Here is a 13,143-nt window from a genome sequence, read left to right as displayed (position 1 = left end):
CTGCAGATTTTCTAGATCCTTGAGATGACTTGAAAGCTCATCTATTTGGAGCCTTTCCAATTTCTTGATGTAGGCACCTATTGATATAAACTTTCCTCTTAACACTGCTTTTGTTGTATCCCATAGGTTTTGGTATGTTGTGCTGTTATCCTCATTTACTTCCAGAAAATTTTTGATTTCTCTTTTAATTTCTTCTATGACCCATTGTTCATTCAGGAGCATGTTGTTCAATCTCCATGTGTTTGCACGTGCTCTAGGGATTCCTGAGTTGCTAATTTCCAATTTCATTCCTTTGTGGTCTGAGAAGCTGCATGGTATGATTCTAATTCTTTTGAATTTGCTGAGACTTGCTTTATGGCCTAGTATGTGGTCAATCCTAGAGAAGGTTCCCTGTACTGCTGAGAAGAATGTAAAGTCCTTAGATGTAGGATGAAATGTTCTGTAGATATTTGTTAGATCCATTTGGGCTATAGTGTCATTTAAATCTACTGTCTCCTTGTTGATCTTCTGTCCTGTTGATCTGTCTATCTCTGAGAGTGGAGTATTGAAGTCCCCCAGTACTATTGTATTGGGGTTTAAGTCTCCCGTTAAATCCCTTAACAAGTCTTTTAAATAAGCTGGTACCCTGTAATTAGGTGCATATACATTGATAATCATTATATCTTCCTGTTGAATGGATCCCTTAATCATTATATAGTGCCCCTCTTTGTCTCTCCTAACAGTTTTTGTGGTAAAGTTTATGTTGTCCGATATTAAGATGGCTACGCCCGCTCTTTTTTCATTTCTGTTGGCATGGTATATATTTTTCCAGCCTTTCACTTTCAGTCTGTATGCATCATTGTTGGATAGATGGGTTTCTTGTAAGCAGCAGAAAGATGGGTTTTGTTCCTTAACCCAATTAGCCAATCGGTGTCTTTTAACTGGACAGTTCAAGCCATTAACATTCAATGTGACTATTGAGAAGGAGTAACTTTGCCCTGCCATTTGCCAAAGATAATTTCCAATATATGGTTTGAGATTCCTGTGATCTTTTGGTGTGAGGTTTCCTTCCTTTACCTTCTTTCATATTGGTGACCGTGTTTCTGTGTTTCTGTTTGTAACACATCTTTAAGCATCTTTTGCAGGGCTGGACGAGTGGCGACAAATTCTTTCAATTTCTGTTTGCTGTGAAAGGTCTTTATTTCACCTTCATTCATAAATGAGAGCTTTTCAGGATATAATATTCTGGGCTGGCAGTTTTTCTCTCTTAGTACCTGGGCTATGTCTCGCCATTCTCTCCTAGCTTGTAGGGTTTCTGAAGAGAAGTCAGCTGTGAGTCTAATTGGAGATCCTCTGAGAGTAATCTGGCATTTCTCTCTTGCACATTTTAGGATCTTTTCTTTATGTTTCACTGTGGTGAGTTTGATTACGACGTGTCGTGGTGAGGATCTCTTTTGGTCATGCTTATTAGGGGTTCTGTGAGCTTCCTGTACTAGGATGTCTCTGTCCTTCTCCAAACCTGGGAAATTTTCTGCTAGTATCTCACTAAAAAGGCCTTCTAATCCTTTTTCCCTCTCCATGCCTTCAGGAACTCCTAGGACCCGAATGTTCGGTTTTTTAATAGTATCCTGTAGATTCCCGACAATATTTTTTAGATTTCTAATTTCCCCTTCTTTTCTTTGGTTTGTTTGTTTCCTTTCCTGTTCTCTGTCTTCTAATTCCGATATTCTCTCTTCTGCTTCACCCATTCTGTTTTTAAAGCTTTCTAATGTGTTTGTCATTTGATCTATTGAATTCTTCATTTCATTATGGTTTCTCGTCACTATCACTGTTTCTTGTTCTACTAGTTGTTTCATTTCATTTTGATTCCTCCTTAGTATTTCATTTTCGCGAGAGAGGTTTTCTATCTTGTCCATTAAGGATTTCTGTAGTTCAAGAATTTGTTTTTGAGAGCTTCTTAATGATCTTACCAATTTTTTGAGATCCGCTTCTTGCATTTCTTCTATCTCATCATCTTCATAATCTTGGATTGGGGTGCCTTTTTCATTTGGGGGCATGAGAGTGTCTTCCTTGCTCTTGTTACCTTGGTTTCTATGTTTGTTTGGCATTTTGGAGGTGTGGCCAAAGAACTCTGTTTGGTTCTTCAGTGTTGCCTAGGCTAAAGAGTTTGCTTTTCTTATGTAAAGTGGTCCCTGCTCTTTGTCTTTCTGGGGTTTGTAAGGAGAGTGCAGAGAGGCTAGTTTCCCAGCTGGTTCCCCCCCTTTTTTTTTTCTTCCAGTCAGCCTGGTGTAGTTCCCCCTCCCCCCCGCGTGAGCTCGGACCACGGTCTAACCTTTGCGGCCAATGTCTCGGGTTACCTGTGCTTCCAGCGCCGGGGCTCAAATTCTGTGGGTGGGCTTCTGTAGCTGGGTTTGCTGTTTTCCCAACTCTAGTGGCCCCCGTGTCCGTGGAGCGGCTCAGTGCGGGTCAGGTTGGGTCGGCGCAGCGCGGCGCAGCTGGGCACTGCTAGGTGCAGATCAGGACGACTCCGTGCGGCTCGGCAGGGCTTGGCGCGGCGCGGCACGACGGGGCAGTGGGCCACATTACTCTCCTCGTAGGTCCTCCGTGTCACATCCACTAGATCCGGAAGAGTTTCCTCTGCAGTTTTTTCCCCTGAGTCTCTTCTTAAGGGTACAGTAACTCCACCCTTGTTAAAATTTCTTTTCCCAAACCGTTGTGTGCGCCCTCACTCTTCCGCCATCTTGGCTCCACCCCCCCCCCTTTTAACAGAAACTCACCAATCCTGAACACCTAAGATGTACCCATCATCATGCTAGCTAACTAAAGACTAATGAAGGGTTGTCCCTGTCCTCAGAGAAGGCTTTTTTACCCCCACAAGGCCAGAGTACAATCTGAATCTGTCAGCCCACTCATGCTTGACGGCCCTTCTCAATTTCCATGAATTTATCCACCTGCCAAGACCTGACTACTTGAGGAATCCATCCGGAAGATGCAAGACTACAGCAGCTCCCAGAATAAGGAGGAGAAATTGATGAGATTATTTTAAAATAATTAAAGAGAACATACAAGGCAGTTTTAAAAGAGAAGGAAAAAACCTAACTAACAATGAAAGACACCATAAGGTGATAGATGAGTTTAATGTTAGTCAAGTAAGTAGCTTCCAGATGCCCTTTGCCCCAGCACTATGCTGTAGTGCCTCCCTCAGCAAGGGAGAAGTCAGAGCACTGACACTGGTGTAACAGAGCCTGCAAGGTGTGTGCCAACACAGCCCTTATGCTCATATTTACAAATAAAGAAAAAGATGCAGCGTTATATGACTTCTTCCAAATGATGCAGTGAGTAAATAAAGTATACCCTAAAACTAAGGCCAGTCTGATTCAGAAAAAAGTCTACACCCACCAGGACATAAAACTATACGTCCCTACTCCGCAGAAGACAGAGCACTGCCAGCTAATGAGATCAAAATGAAATGAATCTCAAAATATAATCAGATCAAAAGCCTGCACCATTCCTACTGCCAACATTACCAGAGCATCGCACTGCTATTCCCATCTTCACACAATTCAACTCTTCAGAATGAAATTTTATCAATTTGCATAAAATGAGTGGGAGCATTGTATGGAATTCTGTCTACTACAATTTATAAGAAATCCACAAAAGCCAAATCTCAAGTATCTGAACTCTGGGTCACTTTTCTTCTATTGTTCCTCTGACTTGAAATCAAGACAAATAGCACATCCAGCTCTTCTATAGCGATAAGTGTGTGTGTGTGAAAAGTTCCGGAACCCTAATGTGCTAAGCTCATGGGAAACAGCATCAGCGTTGTCATGAGTGAGGATAAAAGAGCAAAGACTAGAAGGAGAATAAGCAGAAAAAAGTGCTTCTAGACATTATATAAACAAATAATATGCACTAATGCACTTATCTTTAATAGCAAGTTCCAAATTTTCAATTTGTTCCCCCTGGTACCTATTATTGCAAGCACACGCCATTTCATACACCCACATCGAATTGCAGATACAAGAGCACGTATGCACAGAGGCAAACAGGTTTCTGTTGATTTGTTTTTCCCCTTCCAGAGAAAATTGTCCAACAGAGTAAATAGCTTTGGATATTGTGTGTTGAGACGTTGGTCTAGCACCCGGGCCAGCCTTCAAATGTGACTGCAACAGCTCCATTCAGCAGTCCTCAGACCTGTGAGGCATCTTTGTTTCCCCGGAGACTGGGAGATGAAGGTTGGTGCTGCACAATAAATGAGCTCTGTCACAAGCCTAAGATCTGTACGTGCTCAGGGGGTACGGATAAAACCTAGCAGAACACTCATACTATGTGTCACACACACTCTGAAGCCCACACAATAAAAACCACATCGCATTTTGTTCAATGTTCTTTGTTATGAGTCAGAGCACAACATAAACCCTTTTTAACACATGTCACAAATATGTTAATTCCATTGAATATTCCAATTTCAGTTGATTTTGTTGTTTTCAACTCCTCCTAATCCCTTTTCCTTAAGGAAGCGTTAGAATCCAAAATTACACTTCCAGCTCGCCCCTGAAATTTTCATTCTGTCATAACGAGGATGGTACAGTGATTGTACATTGGTAAGAAATGTCTTTACAAGGAACCAAACATGTCTCTGTAGTGAAGAGACCAGTTTGCTGAAGTCCATACAGAGTCTGCAATTTTTAACCAGTGTGAATGTATCTACCTATGTACACATAATGTTCCAAACTGTAAGATCAAGACCACCCAAGGACACTGATTCTAGGGTCTTGGGCTAGTTTGCAGACTGTCATTTTCACCCAAGTTTCCTAATTCCAAGAAAGAGTCCATTTGTCTTCCATATGTGTTCAACAAATGTGTATTGAGCATCTTTTATGTGCCAGCTACTGGGCTAGGAAATCAGCTAGGAAGTCAAAGTTCTTGCCTTCATGAAAGTCAGTAGGAGTGAGAAGTAGCAACGTGTAAACATAGACCCCAAGTATAATTTTAGTATTGAATGACTAATACAAATAAAGTAAAACAGGCTCAGAGCACAGCAAATGGCAGACTAGGAAGGATGTTTATCTCTGATGATCAGGGAAGACCTCCCTCAAAGATCCAATATTTGAGCCAATAAATATATACAGTGGTTGTCCCCTGTCCATGTTTCACTTTGAGATTTCAGTTACTTGTAACCAAACATAGTCAGAAAATCCTAAATGGGGGTAAGCATTTGATCTTGTGGTTAATGTTCCGGTTAACACAACCACATTCCATGTTGGAGCATCTGGGTTTGGACTCTCAGCTCCAGCTCCTGATCTCCTGATCCCTTCTAATGCAAATCGTGGAAGACACTGGTAATGTAGGTACTGTGACACAAGCAAAAGCATAGATACAAAGATATTAGAAAGCCTGGAGAGTGCTTTGGAACCATCACTGTGACTGTGCTATGTGAAGCAGATCTAGGAGAAGCGAGAGTAGCAACAACAATCAGTTGGGTGGTCATGGGAGTAGTAAAGATGAGAATTGGTAAAGACATGAACAAGAGGGGGAAGGGTAGAACTGGTTGCTCACTTTTCGGCATGCTTAATTTGAAATGCCTATTAAGTAGCAAACAGTTGGATCTGAGTTTGGAAGTCAGAGCCCCTGTAAATAAACAGACAAGCTCAGAAGACAACAACATAAGGGAGAATTTCAAGATCTCAAAGACACATCTGTGTAGGAAAGAGATGACTCCAATACTTGTTAGGAAGAAGCAGAGTGAGAAAAAGGAGAACCCACAGTAGAAGAAAACTGGGTAAATATGTGATGCCATATGGAAGTCATGTGGAAACAAAATATTCTGGGGCCGGCACCATGGCACAATAGGTTAATCCCATATGGGCACCAGTTCTAGTCCCAGTTGCTCCTCTTCTGATCCAGCTCTCTGCTATGGCCTGGGAAAGCAGTAGAAGATGGCCCAAGTGCACCTGCATGGGAGATCAGGAAGAAGCACCTGGCTTTGGATCAGCAGAGCTCCAACCATTGCAGCCATTTGGAGAGTGAACCAATGGAAGGAAGACCTTTCTCTCTCCCTCTCACTGTCTGTAACTCTACCTCTCAAATAAAAATAAATAAATAAATAAATAAACTTAAAAAAAACCATTCTAACAAGTATAGCCATCAACTATGATGAATGCCCCCAAAACAGTAAGTAAAATAAGACAGCTTTGTCTGCTTGATTTGAGTTTATACACCAATATAAACTTCCAGAAGTTTAGAGTCCTGCATTTAGAAAACCCATTTATCTGAACTGACCAATTTTTAACTGTTAACAACAGGAATGTTTAAGAAATTTAGTAAGAATGTTTCAACAGTTTTAACAACATTGCTCCATTTTATTACCAGTGATGAAATATTTAGAAAAGCATATTTCAGGGCCAGTGCTATAACTCTGCCTCTCAAATAAATAAATCTTTAAAAGATAAAAAAAAGTGTATTTCATTAGCAACAATCAAAATTTGACTACTTCGTACATGTTTTTAGGTTTTTTAAGATTTTACTATTTATTTGAAAGGCAGAAGCAGAAGCACAGAGATAAAAAGGTCTTGCATCTTCTGGTTCACTCCCCAAGTGGCAACAATGGCCAGGGCTGAGCCTATCCGAAGCCAAGAAGTTCTTCCAGGTCTCTCATATGGGTGCAGGGCCCAAACACTTGGGCCAACTTCTCCTGCTTTCCTAGGCCATAGCAGAGAGTTGAATTGGAAGTGGAGTAGCCAGGACTGGAATAAGCACCCATTTCTATGCCATAGCACCAGCCTGTTTCCTTAAAAATTGTGTCAAGAACACACATGTCTAAGTGTGTAACACATCACTGTTGACTGCAGGTCCAACATTGTACAGAAGATCCCTCAAGTTTCTGTAGAATAGCTCCACTGAAACTTTAAGCTCCTTGCTTGGCAACTCAGTTCACCTTTCTCCCAGCCCTGGCAACTGCCAATCCACTCTTTGACTTTATGATTTTAAAGTAATTTTGATCCCCAAAAGAAATAGAAACTAGTATCTCTCCATAACTAGCTTATTTAGCATGATTCTGGAAGGTTCACCCATGTTGCCACATATTGAAGAATTTCCTTTTCAAAGGCTACCTAAAAGAATTTTTCTTTAAAAAGTTTTCAAAGGCAGAGATAGCCGTCTTTCATCTACTGATTCACTCCCTAAATGACCACAGCAGCCAGGGATGGGCTAGGCCAAAGTCAAGAACCTGGAACTCCATCTGGGTCTCCCATAGGGGTGGCAGGAACCTAAGTACTGGAGTCACCTTCCACTGCTTTCTCAGGTGCATTAATGGGGAGTTTGATAGGAAGTGAAACAGCTAGGACTCAAACCAGTGTTCAAATGGAATGCAAGCCTTACAGGGGGTGGTTTAACCTGCTGAGCCATAATGCTAGCTTCTAGGACAGTTTTTAATTTAGAATCATTTGGGGCTAATTCTTACTCCTATCAGTTATGAAAATTTATAAAACAGTATTTCATACAGTATTGGTGGGAATGTTAATTAGTACAGCCACTATGAAAAATAGCACAGAGATGTCTTTAAAAGCTAGCAATAGAATTGCCTTATAACCAAGCAATCATACTATTGGATACACATATCTAAAAGACATGAAATCATTGTACCAAACAGACACCTGCTCCACCACTCATAATACCCAAAATATGTAATCAACTAAGGGGTCCATCACCAAATTTAATAATAAAGAAAATGTGATACACACACACAGTAGAATACTCTTAAATTATAGTAAAAAAAAAAGAATGAAATTCTGTCATTTGCTGCAAAATGGATGGAACTGGAGGATATTGTATTAAGTGAAATAAGCACAGAAAGACTAAATACTGCATGTTACATGCTCTCCCTCATATGAAACATTAATCTGAACAAAAATGTTGATTATTAGATGTTAGGAGTGGTATAGGGAGTAGAGGAAGTTTGGATATTGGGTAGCAAATTGTAGTTTGGTCAAATATAAACTTTCTGGTATTATACAGTATAATGGATGCCTATAGTTCACAATGACATAGTACATACTGTAGACAAATAAAGAAGTTCCAAGCTTCCTATCATCAAGTAATGTCAAAGAAGGAGAAATAGTAGTTGCCCTGCCTGGATCAGTACACATTGTATACATGTAATTTGGTGACAACATGGAGAAGATCCAAGTATACTTTTAAGCTTTGAAAATACACAGTTCAAAGAAGGTGGCTACCACCTACTAAAGAAAAATAAGGAATATCAGAACGAGGAACTAGAAGGAAGAAGTTTTAGGCGCTGTGAATTTGAGGTGCTGGTGGTACATTTGGGTGCAAACATCTACCAGAGGGACATGTGAGAGCTTGGAAGGCAGGGTTATAAATACGAATTTTTGGCATCCTCTCCCTCGATGTGATGTTCAGTCTGAGAGTGATGGAAGGATGAAGTCAGAGAACCTGGCAAGAAAAGAAGTTGCCAAGGCAGGAATGCAGGAGAGCACAATGGTTAGAGAGACTTAGGTAGGCAGGTTCTGGAGGGAAACAGATGCATTTGCCATGAGACACAGGTGCAAAGCAATTAATTTTAGAAACTCATTGAGAAAGCGACTTTCCTGATTAATGGCCCATTGTGTTCCCCTCACCTTCCCTACACAAACATTTCCAAGCTTCCAAAAACAGTCATGTTTTTAACATTGCTGTCCTCATCGCCTTTCTGTCTATGGAATAGTTTAAACAGAAACTTCCGAACAGCTATTTTCTCCTTTTCTTTAAAAGCTAGAGAAATCAAATTGAAAGTCAGAAATGATTTATTCCATACATTTGACTAGAACTGATGTAGGAATTGACATTCTTGCAAGGTCACAGCAAAGTTTGATCTCAAACAAAGTACTTTTATTTTTCTTCTCCCCTCAGCAAGAATTTGCTTGTTAAGATGTATTTTTTAAGGTCATTATTTAATTTTGTATTTTCATTTACTTAACTTGAGCTTGACTGACTTTTGTATTGAGTGACATAGTAACAGCTAGATTGTTAATTTGGATATTCAGAGAGCAATGAAAACTATTTGAGAAAATGTCAGTTGGAGGTAAAGGGAGGTGGTGATTAATAATCCGGAATTCCAGGAAAAATTCAATCTTACTTTTGTGTGTGTGATTTTCAGACTCTCGGCAATTGCTCAAGTAAACCATGTGGGAGAATTTTAGGGTGAGTAATTTCTGACCTATGCAGACAGCTCTAAGAAATGTGTAATAGGTTTATACTTGGAGGTCTGCCTTGCCTTACCCAGTGGATGGTAGATATTTCAGAAAGAACTTTTAATGTGAATATAATACGAAAACATTAAGATCGCTTGGGACTATCCTGATGTACTGAAAAATTAAAGAAACTAAAATTTTGACATACACCTTTATTATTTATTACATTAACACTTTATAATATAACTGCAATGGCACACTAATTCTTAGAAGTAAAAAGTATTCTGATCACTTTTTCTTTGCAGATTATTTTTAAAATTCTAATATGTAGTACTTGTCCATTTTTGTGAGGTACAGTGAGATATTTTAGCCATATACACAGATAAATATGGCAACCTTTTGTGGGACTCCTTGCCCAGAGGCCATGATAATCTTCCCTGTATCATTCCAGTGTTAGTAATGTACTTCCAAGCAAGTATAGCTTGGTTTTTTTTTTTCCAAAACAAGAGCAGACTAATCATTTTATACCTGATTCTTACAGTATTATCATAAAGAGCAATATTTTGTTAAAAAGAGATCTTTAATTTTCTCAAGGATTGAGGCTTTTGGCATCACTTTGATTTTGTTTCCCTTCAGTGTTAAACAGTCTAAATCTCCTAAGTGGGCTATCATTTGATCACTTTCATATATTTCATGGCATCCAAACTCCTTCCACCAGTATTTGAGATTTGACTGTGTAACACTGCATTTGCAATGAATTTTCAGATGGTCACAGTATCTGAAAATCAACAAGGCTCTTCTACACATTTTTTCAGTAAGTGGGGATGGCTACTAGTGTTTGTCCACATAGATGTTAGAGAAGGAAATCATTTTGAGTTCAGCCCAACAAAGTCATGTTTTCAAGTAGGTCAACTTTTACTTCCTCAGCAACTGTGTGATGAAGAGAGCTTGAATCTTAAGTTTAGGATTCCACAGTCCCACACAGATATCATATTTTAGGTTGGATCTCTCTTCCTTCTACAGACACCAGGCATGAAAGCATAGGATAAAATGCAGAATGCACTTCAAGGAGAACAGTAAACAGTAGACTGTCTGTATATTCTAATTTTCAAAATAAATATGGGAGTTGAATGTAAATCGGTGTTTTTTCATGGTAGTAATAATGATTAATGTTTTATGAGTAATTACTGTGGCCCAACAATGTTTTGCTTGACTTAATTCTACTTAATTCTCACATAGCCCTATCAGATGGGTATGTCACCTTCTCCATTTAACAGATGACAAAGGTGAGGCCCTGGTTAGCCAAGATATTTGCTCAAGGTCATAAAGCTAGTTTAAAAAAAAAATCAGATCTACAAACTGACCTAGCTTATGTGAGAGAGATTATCATCGAGTTCAGATGTGATGGCATTCACAAAACTCTAGATCCCTTTGGGAATGGCTTGGTAATTAGGCTCCTTAAGCACTAGCTTACTTACAGTGTTTAGAGATGAAAATACCATTGTGAGAGCGCTTAATCCTAGCAAGCCCAAGATGAGTACTTTACATACACACAGAGATTAGTGTACAAGAAAATGACACATTTCCAAGAGAAAGCGTTTGAAAATCCATGACCCCATGAATGTAGGGACCTTTCATCAGCAAACCTCCCAACACACTCTTTACACAAATAAACCACCAACATTTTAAATTGCAATTAGCTGTGGTTCTTTACAGATGTCAAAGGGAAGAATTCTAAATAATCTTTTCAGACTAGAAGTTAATCAGCAGATACCTTAGAACCACATGTTGTCTTGGAGCTGCACTGACTTGTTTTTCCAGAGCACTGCCCCCGACACTGATTTCCTTAGCCAATTGAATGGACTGTCAGCAGCTAGCAGCCAGGAGGACTATTAATTATTTTCTGCAGTGAAAATGTTCATGAATGCAATTGAAACCAGAATCAGTAGCAGTAGGATATAGGTGTTCATTTGCCAGTCATGACCACCAATAAACCTTAGGAGAAACTGGTACTAGTTTATGGTAGTAATTAATTTATAAACTGAATTATGACACATGCAAAATCTCATACTTTCTGGTCACACTGTAGACATACCAGTGTAAGAATAAATATAGAGCTTGAATTGCAAGAGTAAGGGAAACAGATGTGGCTCATTAATTGCAAACAGATCTAGCACACCAATATGAGGTGTTAGTAATATGGGAGGTTGGGTGTGGTTTATAGATTGTGACACACATTCTACTGTAAGATGTTAATAGGGGAAATTGGGTATGTATCTTATGGGAACTCTTTGTACTACTTCAGATTTCTCTTTTGTAAACAAAAACTATTCTGAAATCTAATGTAAAAGTTGCTTAATGCAACATATTCAGCTAGGAACAGATTTGGAACCTGTTGTGGCTTTGAAGATAAAGAGCATGTCTTCTAAAATAAGGTGAGAAAAGTGACTAATCAACATAGCAGAGGCTGTAACAGGCAGCAATCAGCGGTGTTCTAACAGAGAACAATGCTCCACTCTCAGTAGATTCTACACAATTGTTCTGAGCAGGAAATAATCTGAAGTTATCAGGCTGCAGGCCCTTTGGGGGCTCAACAAATGCTGGCTATTGTCACTATCAATGAAATGTGCAGATTTAGTTTCAACTCCTGTACTTGGTATTTACAACATGTACCAAAGTTCCCAGCACAAAGGCTGGAGAGCAACTTCACTGCCAGTCTGAACATAGGAACAAGTCAACCAAATCCGCATCAGCTTTGTCTGCCTTTCCCTCCTTCTCAGTCTTGTTCTTTTTCCCTGCCCATTTAAGCCTTGACAGTTGCTTCCCCACCCTGCTTCAGTTTTTCTTTATCTGGTCTTTTTGATTTGTTTCATTTTGTCCCTTTCCAATTTCCCCTTAACTGACTGCATGTACAAATCAACAGGCTTCAGGTTAAAAATCGAAGAATCAGCACATTTTTCAACTTATGTCCTTCTCCAAACCAAAAGAAATCACAGAAAAATTTTTAAAGTCATAAACCCTCAAGGACTAAAACGAGAGGACATCAACATTATTTCACAACCTAAAAATCAGATGGTGGAATGCAAATGACTCAGAAAGCCTGAAAAATCTTAACTCCAGCCTGGTGGGTGAAGAGGCCCCTAAACTGGCGTGGTTCTGTGAAGGATTCCACAAGTGCCAGAATTATTCAGGAACTGAGCTTCCGAGGTACTTCTGACAGGGAAGATCAAGGCAGAACTGCACATGCTGAAGACGAGAGAAACCCTCTCCAACCTCAGCATAAGTTAGAAAAACTGCCATCTGGAGATCGCGAATTAGGGAATTCTAGCGAGTGCCAGACACAGGTTGGAGCACAGCTACAAACTGAAAATCAGTGATTTTCAGGGACGGAAAAGACTCCCAGTCCTTCCCCAACTCCGATTCCAGAACAGAACCAGCCAGACTTGTACCTTACAATCAAAGTTTTCTCAGGAGTTTTGATCAAACAAAAAGAAATTGACTGGAGAGTGACAGCTACCAACAACCCCCGAGGTTAGAAAAAAGTCCCTCCCACGAACACTCACAAGACAGTTAGAATCCACGCCTCTTTCCCTCACCCTTAAATTGGAGCGGTGAGCCTCCAATTGCTGACATTTAAAGAAAGCCTGCAACACAGCAGATAGCAATTGAATCAGGAGTAACTTAAAAGCAACAGACATTAGAGGGAGAGGAAAATAACCCAGAAAAAGTTTTCTCAGAATATAACAAAAAAAAAAATTTAAATCAATTCAAAATTAACCAGATGCTACCAAAAAGGGATACCCAGGACAAAGGAAATTTTGGAGTTATAAATCCAATAGCATGGGACTGGCACTGTGGTACAGCAGTCTAAGCTGCCTCAGCCCATCTGGGCACCAGTTCAAGTCCTGCTTGCTCCACTTCCAATCCAGCTCTCTGCTAATGTGCCTTGGAAATCAGCAGCAGGTGACTCAAG

General features: G+C 39.8%; 1 pseudogene; it reads right to left on the bottom strand.

Moving 5' to 3' along the window:
- Positions 1-9,552: 9,552 nt before the first annotated feature.
- On the bottom strand, positions 9,553-9,648 carry LOC133762640 (U6 spliceosomal RNA; annotated as a pseudogene).
- Between the last annotated feature and the right edge of the window lie 3,495 nt (positions 9,649-13,143).

The sequence above is a fragment of the Lepus europaeus genome, chromosome 6 (genome assembly GCF_033115175.1).
Source record: "Lepus europaeus isolate LE1 chromosome 6, mLepTim1.pri, whole genome shotgun sequence".
Lineage (NCBI taxonomy): Eukaryota > Metazoa > Chordata > Mammalia > Lagomorpha > Leporidae > Lepus > Lepus europaeus.
Note: the sequence above shows the minus strand (reverse complement) of the source record. Positions and strands in the feature narration are given on the sequence as shown.